Source organism: Phocoena phocoena, chromosome 7 (genome assembly GCF_963924675.1).
Source record: "Phocoena phocoena chromosome 7, mPhoPho1.1, whole genome shotgun sequence".
NCBI lineage: Eukaryota > Metazoa > Chordata > Mammalia > Artiodactyla > Phocoenidae > Phocoena > Phocoena phocoena.
Window position 1 is genome coordinate 32827299 of NC_089225.1, and position 19931 is coordinate 32847229.

At 37.8% G+C, this 19931-nt stretch overlaps 1 pseudogene; it reads right to left on the reverse strand.

The window, feature by feature from the left end:
* Positions 1–11016: 11016 nt before the first annotated feature.
* Positions 11017–12026, reverse strand: LOC136125543 (heterogeneous nuclear ribonucleoprotein H3 pseudogene; annotated as a pseudogene).
* Positions 12027–19931: the final 7905 nt, after the last annotated feature.

Sequence of the window (19931 nt, forward strand, 5' to 3'; positions counted from 1 at the left end):
GCAGTAGTAGAAGTGGTAATAGCAGTAGTAGTAGTCAGAATTGGTAGGTTTCAGGATATATAATCTACAGGTAGAGCTTCCCAATACTGATGAATTGGCTATTGGGAGTGAGACAGAAATCAAGGATGACTCTTGTTTTAGCTTGCTCAACTGGTGGAATGGCAGTTTTCTTTACCGAAATGGGAGAAAACTTGGAAAGAAAGGGGGTTAATCAGGAGTTATACTTCAGGCATGTTAAATTTGAGATGCCTGTTAGACACCTCGGTGGAGACATTGCGCAGGCAGTTAGACAAAAGTCTGAGGAAGAGACTGGAGTTGGAGGTGTAAGTTTGGGAGGCACTCTCTCTTAGATCACTTGATAATGAGTAGAAGATAAAGAAAAGAGGGTTGGAGACTGAGCCCTGGGGCATTCTGTCATTCAGAGGTCTATTAAAGAGGAACACCCAGCTCAAGACACTGAGAAGGAGAAACCAGTCTGCAGCAAGAAAACCAGGAGGGTGAGAAATCAAGAATTATACAGTATCCAGAAGAAAACAAATGAGTACAAGATAGGAAAATACAGTTCATATAAAATAAAATGCAAATAGCTCTTGGAAAAGAAAAGATAGTCAATCTCCTTCATAATAAGACAAAATAAAATTTAAACATCATTGCAATATCATTGTTCACCCATCAGATTAACAAAGATTTAAAAGTTTAATAACATACTATATTGGTGAGGTTGTAGGGAAACAGACAGTCACATATTTTAGATGGGTTTCATAAATTGGCACGTTCTCTTTGGAGAGCAACTTGACAATAACAAAATTTTAAGAGTAAATATACTTTTTGACCAATCAATTCTACTCCTGGGAATTGATCCTATAGTATATTTATACATGTGCAAAATGATAAATGTACAAGGATATACACTGAAGAATTATATTCAATAGCAAAAGGTCAGAAACAATCATCAGGGAACTAGTTAAATAAATTGTGACTCATCCTGAAATAAATATAATAAAATTATGACAACTGGTTAAATAAATTATGGCTCATCCCAGAATACTATTCAGCTATTAAAAAGAACAAGGCAGACTTATAGGTACTATATGGAAGGCTCCTGAAGACATGTGATTAAGTGAAACAAGTCAAAGTTTAGATTAGTATCTTTATTATGTTACCTATATCTTTTATAAGAAAATAAAAGAATATAGGTACATATATATTTGTATATACCTGGAATATCTCTGAAAGGATACACAATAATCTGGTTATAAGGTTGCCTCCAGGCATGAGAACTGTGTGAGGTAGAATAGAGACTTATTCTCAGTTTATTCCTCTTGTACCTTGTGAATTTTATGGCATGTCCATATATTTCTATTTTTTAAAGTTTTTCTTTTTTTTTAATTTTGAGGAAAGAGTGTTGCCAAGAGGTCAAGTAAACTAAGAACTCAAAATTGACCATTGATAAGGCAAGATGGAGTTCCACAGTGACCTTTATAAGGTCAAGTCCACTGGACTGGTTGAGATGAAAACCTGATGAAACATTCAAGTGAGTGGGAGGTGAGTACGTGGTGATAGTGAATCCAGAGTTCTATACTGGAAAAAACACTGGACTTTGTTTCTACTTCTGACCCAGCCATTTCTAATTCTTTCAGTCTGGACAAGTCACTTAATTTTTGTGAGCCCCAATTACTACATGAGTAAGATGAAGAAAGCCATATTTGCCCTGCCTATTGGAGAGTATTCTTATTGGGCTCAAATGAGAGAATGTCTCTTAATTGATACTCTATAAAACCCTATTAGATAAGATGTATCATTGTTGTTATTAATACCCAAGCACCCTTTTACTGCAGAATAAAACACTAAAAGAAGTGTTTTGGAAAGTTGGAGGTTTAGTGTTTGCTCTTTGGGCCTCTTTTTATAATATAACCTATATTATATTCCAGGTGTGTTCATATTGCTGCTTTCTTAAATGCCTCTTTTTTTCCAAATGAAAATATGTTTTATTTCTGGCTGAAAGCTCACTGATTTTAAAGCTATAGCTTTAAAAAAAGCTTTAAAAAAGTCCTACTGGTTATCTTTGCTTTAACATTATTTTGATAACATAAATATACATAAATTATAAAAATAAAATGTTAATAGTCTCACTTCCCAGACATAACCACTATTAACTAGTACATTTTCAAATCTTTCCAGATATTTCTCTATCATAATCAATAACCTTATATACATATTTACTTTGGATTTAAACAAAATCAACTTGGCCCTTCCTGGTAATTCTCAATACAAGCATTAACCACAATGCCCCCCCAAACACATGACCCATCCAGTTTTGACTTATAATAGGAAAATCAAGAACTTTTTTTTTTTTAATGAAGAAAGCCCATATCAAAATTTGGAAAGAAACCATCAGTTTTGATTTTAGTCCCTTTCTAAATGTTCAGATTTCTTTGTCGAGTAGAAGTTGTAGAGCTAATTTTACCCTGCCAGATAATTCTTATCTCATTGGAAGCTGGGGCAATAGCATGGATGGGTGCCCTGCAGCATAAGAAATGCAAAACTCTCTTTGCTACTAACCCTTTTGACCAAGATAATAAGGAATCACCTAATTTAGCCCTGAATGCTCAGTAGTGAATAACGTATTCTCACTTGAAAGAGAAATTTTAAGGCATAATAAATATTCTTTTTAATAAAATTAATCTTTGTCTACATAAGATCCATCTCTAGGGCAGGCGCAAGAGTAGAAAGTACACATAAATCATTCAGTACAGGACTTCCCTGGGGGCACAGTGGTTAAGAATCCTTCTGCCAGTGCAGGAGACATGGGTTCAAGCCCTGGTCCGGGAAGATCCCACATGCCACAGAGCAACTAAGCCTGTGCGCCAGTTATTGAGACTGCACTCTAGAGACCACGAGCCACAACTATTGAGCCCTCGTGCCACAACTACTGAAGCCCACACGCCTAGAGCCCATGCTCCACAACAAGAGAAGCCACCTCGATGAGAAGCCTGCGCACCACAACAAAGAGTAGCTCCTACTCACCGCAACTAGGGGAAGCCCGCATGCAGCAATGAAGACCCAATGCAGCCAAAATTAAATAAATTTATTTTTTAAAAAATCATGCAGTACACCTCTATCTACAAATGTGAATTTGTGAGTTGCAGAAACAGCATGCACTGCTGAGATGAAGATACTTCTGTTTTCCTTCTCACCTTCTAATTGTACTTCATGAAGGCAATGTCAGAACTTGTAACAACACCAAATAAATGGGAAAATAGCCAAATTTGGTCATATTTACAAAAAAAGTATTTTTTTTCTTTTATTGGTTATATTAGACTTCTTGGGCTACTATAACAAAATACCATAGACTGGATGGGTTAAAAAACAGAAATTTATTTTTTCACCATTCTGGAAGCTTGCAACTCCAAGGTCAGGGTGGCAGCATGTTTGGTTTTCTAATAATGGCTCTCTTCCTGGCTTGCAGACAGCTCCCTTCTCACTGCGTCGTTACATAGCGTAGAGAGAGTCAGCAAGTTTTCTGGTGTCTCTTCGTACAGGGGCACTAATCTCATCATCAGGGCCCCATCCTCATGACCTCATGTAACCCTAATTGCTTCCATAAAGGCCCCATCTCCAGATACAGTCACATTGGGAGTTAGGGTTTCAACATATGAATTTGGGAGAGATATAAACATTCAGTCCATAACAGTAGTTCTTTCTGATATAATTTTACAATTAAAAGAGTTAGAGAAAGAATGAAAAGTAGTGAAAAATGCCCTGGATTAGAAGTCAAGAGACTTAAGTTGTGTTACAACTCCTGTGTGTCTTTGAATATCTCTCAGTTTCTCCCAATTGTTAAAATAAGACAGGTGACACTAGAGACTCACTATCAGAGCTAAAATTCCATTTATTCAAAGAGAAAAACGTTATAGCACTTAATTTTTCTAACACCAACTAAAATTAATTTCTATCCAGCTGTGAAGATATGATTGAATTATAACTTCCCTTCCCTTTCAAAAATTATCTTCTCCAAACAAAAATCCAGTTTTGTTACCTAAAAATAAATTACAGTATCTATAAGAGAGACAGTTTTAATGTTGCAAAACCATGTACAATGTATATCACATAACTGATGAAGAATTAAGAGAGACTCTGGGGAGCAATCCACCAGAGAAAATGTTTAAGTGATTTCAAATTTCTTGTTAATTTCCATTCATCATCTCACCTTCATCTCTGAATTTACTCCTTCATACTATGATAATGTTATTCCAACCTGACTTAATACAATTAGTTTGTAATCGTTCCACTTCCATAGTGATATATAATTGCCTAAGCTTCATTTGTGAGGATGATATATAGGTTACATGACTGTCACAAGACACTTCTCAGATACTGTGAATTTAGATAAGTAAGTATTTGGGAGTTTTGTTATTCATAGGATTCAAACATCTTATAAACTGTAAGAATAATAACATAAACTCCAAAGTTACTCAGTAAGTGTTGAGCGTTTAATAGTGCCATGTAGCTCAAGCAATGCTTAATTTTTTAATTTATTTTTTTAATTAATTTTATTTATTTATTTTTGGCTGCATTGGGTCTTTGTTGCTGCATGCAGGCTTTTCCGTAGTTGCAGCGAGCAGAGGCTACTCTTCTTTGCAGTGCACAGGCTTCTCACTACGGTGGCTTCTCTTGCTGTGGAGCACGGGCTTCAGGTGCGTGGGCTCCAGTAGTTGTGGCACGCAGGCTCAGTAGTTGTGGCTCGTGGGCTCTAGAGCACAGGCTCAGTAGTTGTGGAGCATGGGCTTAGTTGCTCCACGGTATGTGGGATCTTTCTAGACCAGGGCTTGAAACAGTGTCCCCTGCATTGGCAGGTGGATTCTTAACCACTGCGCCACCAGGGAAGCCCTTAATTTTTTTTTTAAATTAGAGGTAGGCATAGAAGATATTTGTCTATGACATACAGAATGCCATAGAAATGATTTCTACACAACAGAGTATTATTTTTCATTATTGAATCCAACCAGTGGCTGCTCCATTATGTCAAAAATCCATGGAAATACGTAAATTTTTTTCAGTCCTTCAATATAGGGCAAATCCAGAAACTCTTGGAGTTGCAGCAATGCTTGCAAAGAACATTCCCACTCCAGGGACCAAGATTGGGGCAAGGATTTTGTAGAATATAAGGGAGGCCAGGAATCCCCTTACATTTGATGCAGTAATGGATTTGATGCAATAATGGATTTGATGCAAATTACATTTGATGATGCAGTTACCTAAAGAAATGGTTCATGAAAATTCTACTTAAAGGCTGTTCTAAGCAACTGTAAACATAACAACTAAATATCCTCTTCCAGTAGTAATCCTGAGTCTGAGGCAATGCATGTCTATTCTGAGGCAGGAAGATGTAGGACATGCAGAGTGTAGGACCCACAAAAGGAACCATACAAAGGGGTCAACACTAGGTCAGAGATATTTTTCTGATCCACACTTACCTAAGATTTCACCAGTTCCCTCATGGAAAGAGATGAATGTCACCATCAGAATAACATTCAATATTCACTGTAATATGTTGGCATATATTCAAGTATAACTTAGTTTTAAGTATAAGAGTACTAATTTCATATCACGGGTTCAGTTATTCTCAATTGCGTACAATTCCTTCAAACCTTATTAAAGAATGTTGTTTGGAAGAAGTGATCCCCAAGACATCAAGTAACAACTGCAGTCAAGATTCAGCTGCCCAAAGTGACTAGTGTAGGAGTGTCATTCCTAGCAGAGGGTGCTTAAACAGGTCTTATTCCTACCTGGGTATATACACATTACACCAGCCTTTAACTGGGCACTAAACATATATACTATAGTGCACATGGCATTGTTACTGACTTTCAGAAATGTATAATATAGTTGGAGAGGCAAAACTGATACACACACACTCACAAATTTAGCAAAGGAAGACCTATGTACAAGATGCTATGCTAAGCAGAATATAAAGAGAAATGAGACTGCATGGTCTTTGACCTCAAAATGAATATAGTCTTTAAGTAGGGGAGACATAATAATAGCAGTAAAATAATAATTTCAAGCATATATTGGTCACATAATGTGCGAAGGACTGCACCAAGAGCTTTACAGCACATATACTATCTCATTTAATCTTCATTTTAACATGATAGTGTAGGTATTACTATTCTCATTTTACAGATGAAGAGACTAAGCTCACAGATTTTAAGTAAGTGCTTCAAGTTTATAAAACTAGTTAGCAGGACTTGGGTCTGAGTCCAAGAAGCATTAGCTCCTTCCTGTGATATCACACTACATCTCCCACATGTAGACAAATTACTGTGAAATGGCAAACATCATAAAAGTAGACCCATGAACCACAGTGTTTTACATCAGTCATTTCCAGCCCGAGAGAACTGGAAATGTTTGGTGGAGGAGGTGGCCTTTGAGCAATAGTAAGGAGCCTAACAGGAGATGAATAACTGTAGGAAGTTGGATTATTCCAGGAAGCACATAGGCAAAGGCATAGAGGTAGGACAGCATACGTTTTTTAAAGGGGGAATGTGATTAATAATCTATTTCGGTGGTAGCCTGGAAATAATATGGTGATGTGGTGGGAAAAGTAAGTTGGAATCAGTTTGGAATTAAATGATAACAAGCAGGTCTTGAACACTACTTTAAGGAGTTTAGACTATTTGGAGGCTACCACTGACCTATTAAAAGGTGTTTGTGGAAGAAGGGCATAATCAAACAGCATTTCAGTGTGATTAAACAAGGAGACAATCATTAGGTGATGATACATGACAATTATCAACAAATATTAGCTCAATGTGAGGAAATATTCTTGTCGTTATATTAGGACAGAACTGGTAAACTGTTTCAGGAGTGGTTAGTTAAATAACTAATCATCAGAATCATCACAGTCTAGACTGGCCAAGAAAGTTACAAACTCAATTTCATCAGTTTCACCCCCAACAGTTTGATCATACTGGGAGAAATAATAAAGAGCAAGGAAAATAAAATAATAATTTATAATAGTAGCTAATCTTTGTGGAGCTTATAGGCCAGGCAGTGCACTCCAAACTCTTTATAATAACAATCTGCTGTCTGCTGAGCCCAGATTCACTGCAAAGGAGGTTGTATAGTCATGTCAACTATTTAAATCAAGCTGTCTGAGAAATCAGAGAAGTTGTCACCTTTCAAGTGATCTAATCAAGATTACTAGTGACATAAAACATAGTCTCTTGCCCTTGTTGAACAGTCAAGGATAAACACTGAAATTACTCACCGACTTTCCTTTTCCTAAACTCCATAAGGACCATTTGTTTCTAACATGTTTCCATTTCTAGGATTACAGTTTCTTTTACATTAGTTACATTTTATGGTGCTTGTTTCCCGGCACTTCTGTCTCTTCAGCAAACTCTTCTCCAAATCAGAGTGTAGGATGGGTTATTTCTAGGAAAAGCTTCTCCAAGTAAACTGATTCCACCCACTATGTATTCATTCTGGTGTCTTGTTCCTGCATTTTGAAGTACTTTTGGAGCCTACAGCTCACTATCTATGATTGCCTAAACTTTCTCACTGTAATGAGGGCGAGAGATTGTGAAACAAAAAGTTGGATTTGTGACCCCTATAAATCTTAATAAGCAAAGGAAACTCAGTCACCTATATTCTCACTCACCAAACACCTACTGTAAGTAAGCTAGATGCGTAATAAGTCACATTAGGATAGAATGGGGGGGGAGGGGGACACTAGTTTGAGCCAAATTATTATCTATAAGTTCTTTAGTAATAGAAATTATTTCTTAATAATCTTTCCATGTCTGAATTGCCTAGCATGGTTAACTGCACACTCTAGACACCAAATAAATATCCATCGAATAAATGTTTTTTTTTAAACAAACCATAGATTGGTGGAAAGGAGTGGAAATAAAATTCAAACATGAACAACTCACTTCTTTTAACAGCTTGAGTTAAAATAGTAAATGAAGAACGAGGCTAATGGCTAAATTTGAACAGAATGTTGGATTTTTACAGGGATTTGATAACGTTTTCTTTTACATGACCAGTAGAATGAATATCTTTAATAATAATACCTGATTATTTAATTCAACAACTCAGGCAGTTATCAGGTGTCCTCTCAGCTAAAATTAAAACTGCATACATCCCTCTCTCTCACCTCATTTGCTTTTCTCACCATCTCCTTCATTTCAGTGAATGGTATAATGGGTTGAATAATGGGCCCTCCAAAATATATCCAAGTGCAAATCCTTGGAACCTGTGAACATCACCTTATTTAGTAAAGGAGACTTTCAGGTATAGTTAAGGATCTTGTGATAGAATCATCCTGAATCACCCCATGTGAGGCCTAAGACAAGCACCCTAAGAGACAGAGAGCAGGAGTCATAGAGGCAGAGATTGGAATGATATAGCCAAGGGAAGTCAATGAAAGCTGACAGCCACCAGAGCTGGAAGACACAAAGAATGGATTATCCCCTAGAACCTTCAGAGGGAGTGCAAGTTTGCCAACACCATGATTTTGAACTTATAGTCTCCAGAACTGTGAGAGAATACATTTCTGTCATTTGAAGTCACCCAGTGGTAATCTTCTAAAAATCTAACAGAAAGGACAACTCTTTCCTGCCACTTGCTCACCAAAACCCCTAGAGTTGTCCTTAACTTTCACCTTTCTCTCACTTCGCCAATCCATCCAACAGTAGTAAAGAATTTATATTTTTAAAATACATCCAGAATCTGACCACTGCTTACCACTTCCACTGCTCCCACCCGTTGAAGCCACCATCCTGTATTATCCCCTTAAAGAGTCTCCTTGATTCCACCCATACCCCCTGCAACCTATTCTCAATACACCAGACAGACTGACTCTTTTAAAACTTAAGTCATGACATGTCAAAACACTGTAAGCCCTCCCCATTTTACCCACAATAAAGCCCAAATTCCTACATTGGCCTGTATAAACCCTGTCACCCCTGGACCTCATCGCCCCCCAACCAGTGCATTACTCTGATCCAGCCCACAGCTTCTATGCTCTTCCTTGCTCCTTCTCCAATACTCCAGGCGTGGTTTCTCCTCAAGGCCTTTGCACTGGCACTTCCCTCTGTTTAGAAAGGTGTTTCCTCGTGTATCTCTGCAAAGTTTACTCCACCACCTCCTTTAAGTCTTGCTCAAATGTCACCTTCTCAGAAGTAAGTAAAAACTTATTGAATAAATAATTAAGTGAATGGATTTCAAATCAATAGCTTTTATAACTATCAAGCACTTCTACTTTATAATTATTCTATTATTTTTCTTTTTTTTTTTTTAACCATACAACCTGGTCTTAGTGTCCCATCCATATATTCTCAAACTATATAGAATTAGATTCCTTTATAATGTCTCATACATTAAATCCATGATTACTTAATGACCTTGGAAGTTTTGGAAGCATACAATAATGTCCAATATTTTCTGAAGTAGTATATCATAATTTGCCTAAGTTTTAATATGTGACATGAGTGAAGTAGTCTTTTCTTCATAATCAGAGGGACAAGAATGTATCTCCTCATTTTTTCCAAAGTTGAAAACTACTGTCAGAAATATAGATGTCAATCAGATAATGAATAATGTAAGAGAGTTGTTAGAATAACACAGAAAGTTAGCTTCAAAATGAACAAACCTATCAAAGAAAAAGCCGTTTCTCCAATATGGTCAGCATGGTAGCAGGTATATTATCACTACAGGAAGCAAGTTTGACTGTCAAGTCGATGAAGAATAATTACAATTGTCAGGCAGAGAAATGATGAGATTGTGGGAAATTGAGCATTCCAAAATTCTCACACAGTTGTTGACTTCATGTTATAGTCCCCAAACTCATTTTAATGCTATAAGATCCAATTCACTTTTCCAGAAGTCATTGTTGCCAGTTTTCATCCTGCCAATTGTGAAATGTTCCAATGTGATTTTTGTGTTTGTTTGTTTTATTTGTTTGAGAATTCATTATCGCATTGTCAGATTTCTAGGTCATTGCTTAGAGAGGCAATTTTAGTAGTGTTTTAAATCACGCATGTGATAAACCTTTTCTTTGGAAAGACCTCTGTCTCAATCATCCAAAATAATTTCATAATCTCTCTTGGATTGAAAGTTTATAGATTTGAGGCCACATAATTCTTTCCTTGGCTAAGATAATAAATTTTCCCAAGCTAAAAAGAACTTTCCCAAGCCATGTTGAAAACAAAATTGTAACACTCTACGAAGTGTCAATTTCAACAGCTCAAATACATTTTCAGAAATTTCAAGCAGATCAAATACTTCTGTAAGTTAGGCACTGTGGATCTCCTTCTTGTTTTGCTAGGTACATGGTTTGTAGTGTTCATAATAGCACAGTACTCCCTTTGAAGTCAGTATTCTTGAAGTCTCTGGAGGCTCAGATAAGTTCCTCAGAGACAGACCTGGTATAATTTGTCAAACAGCCCACGGCATTACCAGTTCACACTGTAATTTTGCCAGATCTTATAAGATAAGCTGGCTTGGCCCTAGTCATTAGAGAGATGGGCAGCCTCTAGGGTAAACCCAATTGCTGTAGAAACTATCATTAAAACTATTATTGAACATCTATCTGGTGCCAAAGATACATCCAACTCATTGTAGTCATTGGGATCTGCAGCAAGACAATGCTTCTGTGCTTCACAAGGGACACATGAATGCCTCAGCAGTTTGAATCCATGGAAATGCTGAAATGGAAAAGCACTGGCTGCTCCCTCTCATTCTGGACCACTTACAGTTCCAGTATCCTTTTTTTTTTTTTTTTTTTTTTGAATATAAAAATTTATTTTTTTAAGTCAAAGTATGCAACAAATAAAACCTACAGAAAACAGATTTTCCCATCACAATCTGTTGCTTTACCAAATAATAGTTTGAAAACACATTCCTTCAGTCATTATAAAGTTCTTAAAATACAAAAGAAATTAAATCTGTAAGAAAGTCTAGTAGACCAGATGCTGTTGTCAGGACTTTTATATCGGTGGTTATGCTTCAGTACATCCCACGCCATCCACCTCCACTCATGCCACCTTGCCCATAGTAACCGCCACTGCCTCCACCACCACAGCCATAACCACCCAAGCCATCAGGAGTACCATATCCTTCACTGTAATTGTTCCCCATTCCCATTCTTCCAACAGATCCATAGCCTCCCTGATTATCCATTCCATCTCTGCCATAAGCTCCCATTCCAGAACCTCCCATTCCAGAGCCACCTCCAGGAGTTGAATTCAAGAAGAGTTCAATGTATCGATGTTGCATGTTATTCTTATCTTTAGACGTGGCAGGTACTGCATCTTCGTGTGTCACAAACTCTACATCTGCTTCTCCTGTTGCTCTGCCATCAGCTCCAATATCAATATGCACTCGGATTGGATTTAGTGGTGAGAAGAAATTAGCAATGTCACTTTTGGTTGCATGGAAAGGTAATCCCCTCATATGTACAAAATGACCACCATGAAAACCTGAGCTTGCATCACCAGCTCCACCATAGCCATGTCCTCCCATACCTCTTCCATCTCTCATTCTCTCATCAAAGCCATCATTTTCATAGCCATAATTATTATAGCCACCATAGTCATCAAAACCTCCATAACTTCCACGCCCAGCTCCATAATAACCCCCTCTTCCTCCTATTGGTCTATTATATGGTCCCGGTTGTTGGCCCAGCAATCTCCTTGGTGGATCATAAAATCCTTTGATTTCACTCCTGCTACTTCTGAAGATCTCAATATACCTGTGCCCTATTCTTTCCTTGTGTTTCCCCAGAGCATTTTCTGCTATCTCCTTTGAAGCAAACTGCACGAAGGCCTCCCCTGTGCCTCTCCCCGGTAGTCCATCGTCAGTGTTATCCCATTTGGCACGATTTCCAACCCTTGAAAGAACTGAACTGTTTCCTCTTTGCTGCAACCAAATGGCAGTCCACGAAGTCGTACTGTCCCATCATTAGCGTCATTTGGACCATTATGTTTCATAACCCAATCCATCTCAATACCGTTTGATTTAAATGCCTGTCGGGCGACAGTAGCGCCGACTCCGCTGCTCGCAGGGTCCGGTCGTGAGCAGGGAGAAGTCGCCCGCCTCGTGCAGCGCTCCCACAACGGTTCTTCCAACCGTCTCCGGCAGCAACCGCTAAGGGCTCCAGTATCCTTTATCATCCCCTTATGTAGCCAAGAGTCTGAAGAGAGGCCCAGATGTAATTTGATCATGTTTGGCCAGTTTTATCTCCAAAACACTTCTTAAGTCGATCTCCTCTTCCTTCATGCCAAATACCACTGCCTTAGTTCAGTCCTTCATACTGTTCACCTGGACTAACACAAGAACTTCCAAACTGGTCTCTCTAACTCCTGTCTACCCACCTTCCTTACCCCAAATCTACCCCCTTATATACTCCACATTGCAGCCAGAGTGACCAGCCTAAAACACACACCTGATCCTTTCACTCCCAAGTTTTGAATGGTTCTGAATTCATTCCTTTATTCATTCAACAAATCCCCAGTGCTCCAGCACTGAGAATACAACAGTAAACAAAACAGATACATTTTTGCCTTCTTGAAGCTTGCATTACTGTAGGTAAGACAGGCAATAAGAAGACAACTGTACAATGACATATGCGGTAGGAAAGAGAGACAGAGAGTGATGGAGGTGGGGGTATCTTAGAAAGGGTAGACAGGAGGGGCCTGTCTCAGCAGAAGGGAGTGAAGGGAGAGGGTCGACCATGAGAGATGGACAGGAAGGAAGGAAGAGCACAATAGGCAGAGGGATTAACGAGTGCAAACGCCTGAGTCAGAGAGATGTCAGCATGTTCTAGCACATCAAGGCGGCCTGTGAGTTTGGAGCCCAGTGTATAAGGGGGTTGAAGGCAAAGTGGGGAGCAGGGCAGGGGCCAATTCAAGTAAGGATTTGCCTTCCAGGCCTTGGTAAGAATGTGGATTTTATTTTAGATGTGAAGAAGCCATTGGAGGTTTGAGCACTCCCTGGGGAATGTTATTATCTGATTTACATTTTAGAGGGACCACTCTCACTTCTGTGAAAAGGGTAGACTTTAGGAGAGCCAAAATGGAAGGAGACTTATTCCCACTATAATTGTGGAGTTACTGCTGTGATCCATGGGAGCTTGGACTGTGATGGTGATGGTGGTCAAATTTGGCATACCTGGTCAAGAGGGTTTGCTGAAGGATTGAACGTGGGTACGAGAGAAAGCAAGGAATAAAGGACTCAGCATTTCCTATAGGATAAAGCCCAAGGTTGTAGCGCAGCATCCAGTTCCCTCTCAGTCTGACACCTGCTACCTTCTTCAGCCTCATCTCCCACCCACATCTGAAAAATTCCCCTACAAGAATTCTGATTTCTGGGAGTTTCCGTGCCCACGTGCCCATGCTACTTCACATCTCTGTGATGTTTTTCAGGCTGTACTTTTTGTGTGGATTTCCCTTCCCACTTATACAATTCTTTCTCAATCTTCAAGACTCAGCTCAGGCATCATCTCCCCAGGAAACCTTTCCTGGATTAACTTTCCAGGTTAAATTAAGTACCCCTTCCTGTACTCAGCATCCAGGAGTCTTATCTCAGCATTAATTATATTGCATTGAAACTCTGATTTTTGTCTGTCTTGCCACTAGCCTGTCACCTCCACAAAAGAGAGATCTTGCATTATATGCCTTGCATCCCCAGTGCCTCACTCAGTGCTTACACCCAGCAGAGGTTCAATAAATGCTTGTCGATCTGAACTGAATCTTCCAGCAACTCTTTATGCCATCAAGGCAGCATTATCAGGGACCACAGGGAATCATAGCGTCAAAGAGAAACGGAGAGTGAAGCTTTCCTGGATAAATCCCGTTGTGAAGACTGGCATGTTGACCACGTGGATCACGTGCTCTTCTTATGGAGTGCTCAGGGCCTTTGATCAAAGTAAGCCATCCCCAAAACATCTCTGCATGTGATAAATACAGGGATCAAGGAGTAAATGCTTGGGAGTAAAGGTAAGAGAGAACATAGTTACCTACTCTCTTTTGAACACGGGGTAACAGGCTTCTAGAAAAATGAAACAAGCAGGCACTAGCCACCTGTTTTCTCTGCCTGTATCCTCAACAGCCCATGCTGCTTTTCCTGGTCATCATATCTGACAGAGAATATCAAGAGAATCAGTCTGCAAGCTGCAGGTACAGAACAGTGTTCAGGGGATCTATAATCACATTACATAAAGTGGGGTTTATATAAAGTTGACAGAATGTGCTGATGTGAGCCATTTACAGTTCAATTGTAACAGAGCAGTCTGGCAAGCAGCTAGCTTTATCTGGGAGATGATGTACTTTGGATTCTGCCATGAAGTCAGATTTAGAATAACAATCTGAAGGGAACACAATCCCCCTTTTAAAAATCTTGCCTTCTCTTCCTCGGATCCAGTGAAGCAAAAGAAGTTAGAAGAGTCTGCATAATACCAGCAGACTTTTCATTACTTTTTATGGAAATGTAACTTATCTAAAGACTTTTTTGTCAAGGGAAACATAGTCAATATACAAAACTAGATTTAATACAGCAGACAACAAACTTTTTTTAAACAACTATGCTCCTTGAACTTTAAGAATTTGCCAGATGAATTAACCAAATCTTTAAAAAAGTTTTCAGCATTGCTTTACTAGGTTCTATAAAACACACAGTCAATGACAATTCTATAAAGGGACTAAATTATGGAAGAGACACAGATTGTCAGTCCATATATGTTGCATGTGTATGAAAAGGTTGAAAACTGTTTTCCTTAAACACAAGAATGTATTGTCACCTGGTTTTATTTTCACATACATTCTCAAACATTTGTTTGAAATAGTTTTCCCAGTTTGTTTTTTCTGTTGTTTTTCATGGTTTCTTTTGCAATAATCAATTTAAAAAATTTTTATACTTAAGTGTTTTAATATTTTTCTTTATGGTATATATGAGGGGGAGTGTGTATGTATGATGGTAAAAGGCTTTCTCCTCCACAAGAGTGTAATACTAGCTACCCTTGGTTTTTGTCTTTTAATTCTATGGTTTAGTTTTTTACACTAAATCTTTAATCCATTTGGATTTTATATTAACGTAACAAGTGAAGTCAGTATTGAGCTCTTTTTTTTTTCTGAATGACTAAACAGTTTTCTTAACATTATTCATTAAAGTATCCATCTTTTTGATATTGCCATCTTTATCATATATTTTATTCCCCTACTAACTTGAGTCTCCTTCTAGACTCATTGTTTTGTCTCGTCCTCTCTCTATTCCTGTCCTAGCAAAACCACATTGCTTACTTAATAATGCCTTGATGCTGGGGAAAGTTACCCATCATCACTTTTCTTTTTCAGAATTTTATTGGCTGCTATATTCATTGACTATTATATTTTTCAGAATATTGTTGGCTATATTCATGATCTAAGATTATGTTTTAGATAAGGAATCTTTTAGAATCTTCAGAATCATTTAGTCAAGTTCCCTCCAAAATATCCCATTTGGAATTCTGACTAGGATTACCATTCATACCTTGATTGACTTTGAGATCATGGACATCTTAACATTAGTGATTGTTTCTAGCCAAGAAAAGATGTCTTTCCATTTTTTTGTCTCCTTTTATGCCCCTCAGCACACTTCGTCAGTCATGCATATTTCATGTTAAGTTTATCCCTAGGTATTTTGGATGTTTGCAAGTTAGAAATTACAATTTGTCCAAATCCTGCACGTCAAGATTCAAAAAAGATCTTAGCCTCCAACTTTTAGTCAGCACATCCTGTTAATGTACCACTTAATTTTAAATTCTAGCTCATCCTGAAATAAATGTGTCCTCACTAAGTTTCTTTAGTCATAGCCTTTAGAACTTTGTCATTTGTAGCTGCCTGATAGCTTTTGAACATTATCAAAATTTCAATAGATTCTTATATTATGAATCTAGCCCTGCCAAAGTAGAATTAAACAAAAGTAAACAAACAAAAGAACACTACTTCTTTCAGTCTCACTTACAGCTACAGTGCAAGCATCAGACCTAGGTTGTGTCGAGCAAATACACCCATAGAAGACTCCAGAAGTAAAACATGGAAGGTAGCAACATGAACCAGTGGCCACATGTAGGGAAACTGACCTTCTGGCAAATGGGGGAGTGGTAGTATCTGATTCTTTAGAAGGTGTCTGGCATGTGGCAACAAGCGCAATCAGTGGAGGGTGGCAGCAGTGTTCTCTTGCTAGTAACAGTCCTGCAACATGGTGGAGCAGAGCTGCAAGTTGTATTGTTTAAGCATGTGTGGCATTCAAACCTTGTTCAGTGGCTCCCATAGAAATTTTGTGAGCTATCTGAAGATACTTTAATAATTAATCTCTTTCTCTTTAAACTAGCCAGAGTACTGTGGCTTGCAACTAAAACTGGACAGTTTATAGACGAAAGATGGAAACCCATGTAGTAGGCACTAAGAAAAAAGAACTATAAACAAAAGTGGATGGATTGTGCCTATGCTTGTCTTTCTATTCCCTCGGCTTTTATCTAACTATGTCCTTTACTAGGCCTCTGACTAGTAGACAGTTTCTGTTTGAATTCCTCAAGGGCTGCTAAACTTGGCTCCCTGGTGTGAAAAGCAAACATACTTTCATAGCACAAGACTTTGATCCCTCAGTTGTGTAATTAACTATGTGTTACGGAGAAAATGTGTGACTCTGACAATTATTTTTTTTAATTCTTGTTAATATTGGCCATCAGTATATCTAGAGGAGATTTAAGTATAAGTTTGTTTGATCACACAAATTAAGTATACATACACAACTGTTAATTTACAATAAAACAATAAACACATATATTGTTGCTAAACTGCATACTGGTCTCAGCTACACCATCACCATCAATAATCCTACATATTTTATTGGGTTTCCAAGGCCGTGTTAGTAAGCTAAAAGAGACCAAGACTTCAGAATTGAATAGGGCTGGGATTTATTGCCTTTGTTATTGGCATCTCATAGGGGAACACCAACTGAAGTTAAAAAAGCTCTCTTCAAGATTGCTAGGGATAAAATATGGACACGTGAAGCTGAAAATATATTCCATTCTCTTCTTTGTCTAATTCTGTTTTCTTTTTAAACCTCATATACGTGGGTGAACCATTTCTCTTTTCAGGTCTCCTTTCCACTTCCTCAACTAGATAGTGAAAAACCTGTTCTGTTCTCCCTTAGTCAAATTCAAAGATACCTAGGGCTTCTCCTCTATTTGCCTTCACCAAGACCAAGATAACCCCTACTCATTACCAGAAGTGCACCTTATACCTGTTCACAGCATCTGTTAGTCATTAGAAGAACAACTATTAATGAGGATTAATTCCCAGAATGCTCACACCCATCTCAGATGCCATTTATTTCTCTAGTTTCAGAACCACTAGCCTATAACCTTCATTGGGAAAGAAGCTTGTGTCTCATAGAGTTTAGCACAGTCCCTGGTACACATAGGCTTCACAAGCACTATTCGTTAAATGATGTTTTGGTGTTGGATTATCATTGATCAGTTTCTTGGATGTATGTGAAAATGCATTATAAGTAAATTTCAAATTTCCAAAGTATTTGAGGTGGTCTATAGTCCAAATAGCAAAACATTCTGAATAAGTATATATTGTTTTTCCTTCTGAAATTTATTCTTATAATTTACTTTAGAAGCAAGAAGATGAGAAGGAAATTCATATCTATTCCACAATTGCCTTATCAGAATACTTTTTTGAAAACTTTATGGTTCTGCTTATATAACCAATTATATGCACTAACAGTAGCTTATTCAAGTGAATTAATCAACAGGGACCATCTAACAAAGAGTTGAACTGAAACATTTAACCAGTGAGAGTCCGAGGGATTATATCAACTATTTCATGTGTTGGCATTGATATTTCTAGATTCCATGTTACAATATATACAATTATATTTATGTGGGAAAATCTCTGTCAAATTGAAAAGTCTGACATTTTTTCTGATCAGACTAATAGGCCATGTTGTCTAGACATAGACTTTTCCTGTGAGGACATGGCTAAAATGGGTTTTTAAATACTAGTTCCTTTGGCTCTACATCTATCCAATTGCCCTTCTGAAAGATAAGCCCTAGCTCAGGTAGCTGCTACAAATTTTCTCTTTTATGCCATGATTCATTTTTCTCCTATTGACCTTCCTTTTTCAGTAATAATTGCAATAAAAATTAGTAGCAATTGGGAAATCAAGAAGAATTTTACCCAAGAAACTTAAGAATGTGAGAAAAACTGAAAACTTGAAGGGTAGTGTCCTTTATAAGTACTTTCTTGAAGTCGTTTATTTATTGCCGTAGATTAATCAAGTTTCTTGGAATTACTGGCTTTCATATAAACACAATTAAGAAACATTTCTTCACATAAAAAACAGATGGGTACTTGTTTTCTAATAAAGCAAAATGATGACAGAATGAAAAGGGGAAAGAGGGAAGCTCTCCAAAATTGCAATTGCTTCTTCCTCTTAAGGAATACTAAAGGGTATTTTTTTGCCCCTTCATTTGGGAATTTATCTCCACAGCTTCAACCATGTTTAACAGGAATCTTACAGTTTAATGCCTGTACCTCACATTGAAAAGAGCAGGCAAAACTGTAAATAAGCATTTTAAAAGGATGAGCTTGCTCTTAGAAATCTTTTGAAGCCACTCTGAAGAAAATCAAGTCCACGATAGTTGGAAACAAAAAAATAAGTGATGATTACTAATAGTAAGTGGCCACTTACAAAGCAGAGGCTTCTTTTATGCATAAAGTCTCCACATCCTTTAATTCAATTTGGATGACCCATTTCTTTGCTGTTTCAAATTCATGTCAATTCTAGTGATCCCTTTTCTTTATGTACCACGGTGCAGATTAAGGTCACTGATTTTACATAGAACAAAATGAAGAAAAAAGAAAAAAAAAACGAGAACCCAATTTCAGTCAGTTACTGGGAGAAAAAAGGTCAGTCTGTTAACAGTTATCTATTAAATAGCCACTATGTGTGGAGTGCTGAAATAGATTCTGTGTGGGGAAATGGGAAGCAGAAGATAGTAACCATACCTCTTAAAGAACTCAAAATATAAGAGGGACAGAACAAATCTCACAGAGACTGAACAAATACAAAAATAAGAACATGCAAAAATATAGGGGAAATATGTATGACCAGCCTGAGAATTCCATGCAGGACAAAATCCAAGATGAGTCTGACTTACTATCTTACCTTTTGTGGTACAGTTCCCCTCACTCCTCCTTACTGCTTTGCTGTGCTTACGGGATAGACCCTAGGACAGGAAAGCAGGGTCAGACAGATGCAACCCACATGTACCAGCCTCCCATCACAAAACTGTTGGAACTATTCAAATTTCCCTCCAGATGTGTGAATTCAGAGGGTTTAAAGAAACTTTTTAATCCCCAAACTATATTCTAGAAAACCATTAATTTAAATCTTCATTGGAACATGAATGCTCTCCCCCCTACACATACACACACACTGGTTTAATTAAAAAACAGTTAAAATCGATTAACATTTTTCATTGGATTCCTTAAGAAAAAAATAATTTAAAAAAGAAACAATTCTCCGTTTGTGAATCTGGGCCAAGGGAGCAGAAGACGAGGTGAAAAATGAAAGATGGCTCTGGCTACCCCATGCAGTATTGGAGAGAGCATGGTGTTACTTCTGTTTATCTTGACAGGGGGCTGTCCAATCAGAGGGCAGTTTTTGAAAAACAGTAGGAAATGAACACAGAACAGCAACCTGGGAAAATCACCAAGCATGTCAAACAGCAAGCACTCTTAGCTTTTTCTTCTCTCTTTTCCTACATTTGTTGGCAATGACAGTCACCAAAACACAGGATCACATGCATTAAACTTTTTCAAGATAAAGTTCCTATCTCAAAAATAGTAAATTCCTAGTGGGAGCAGGAT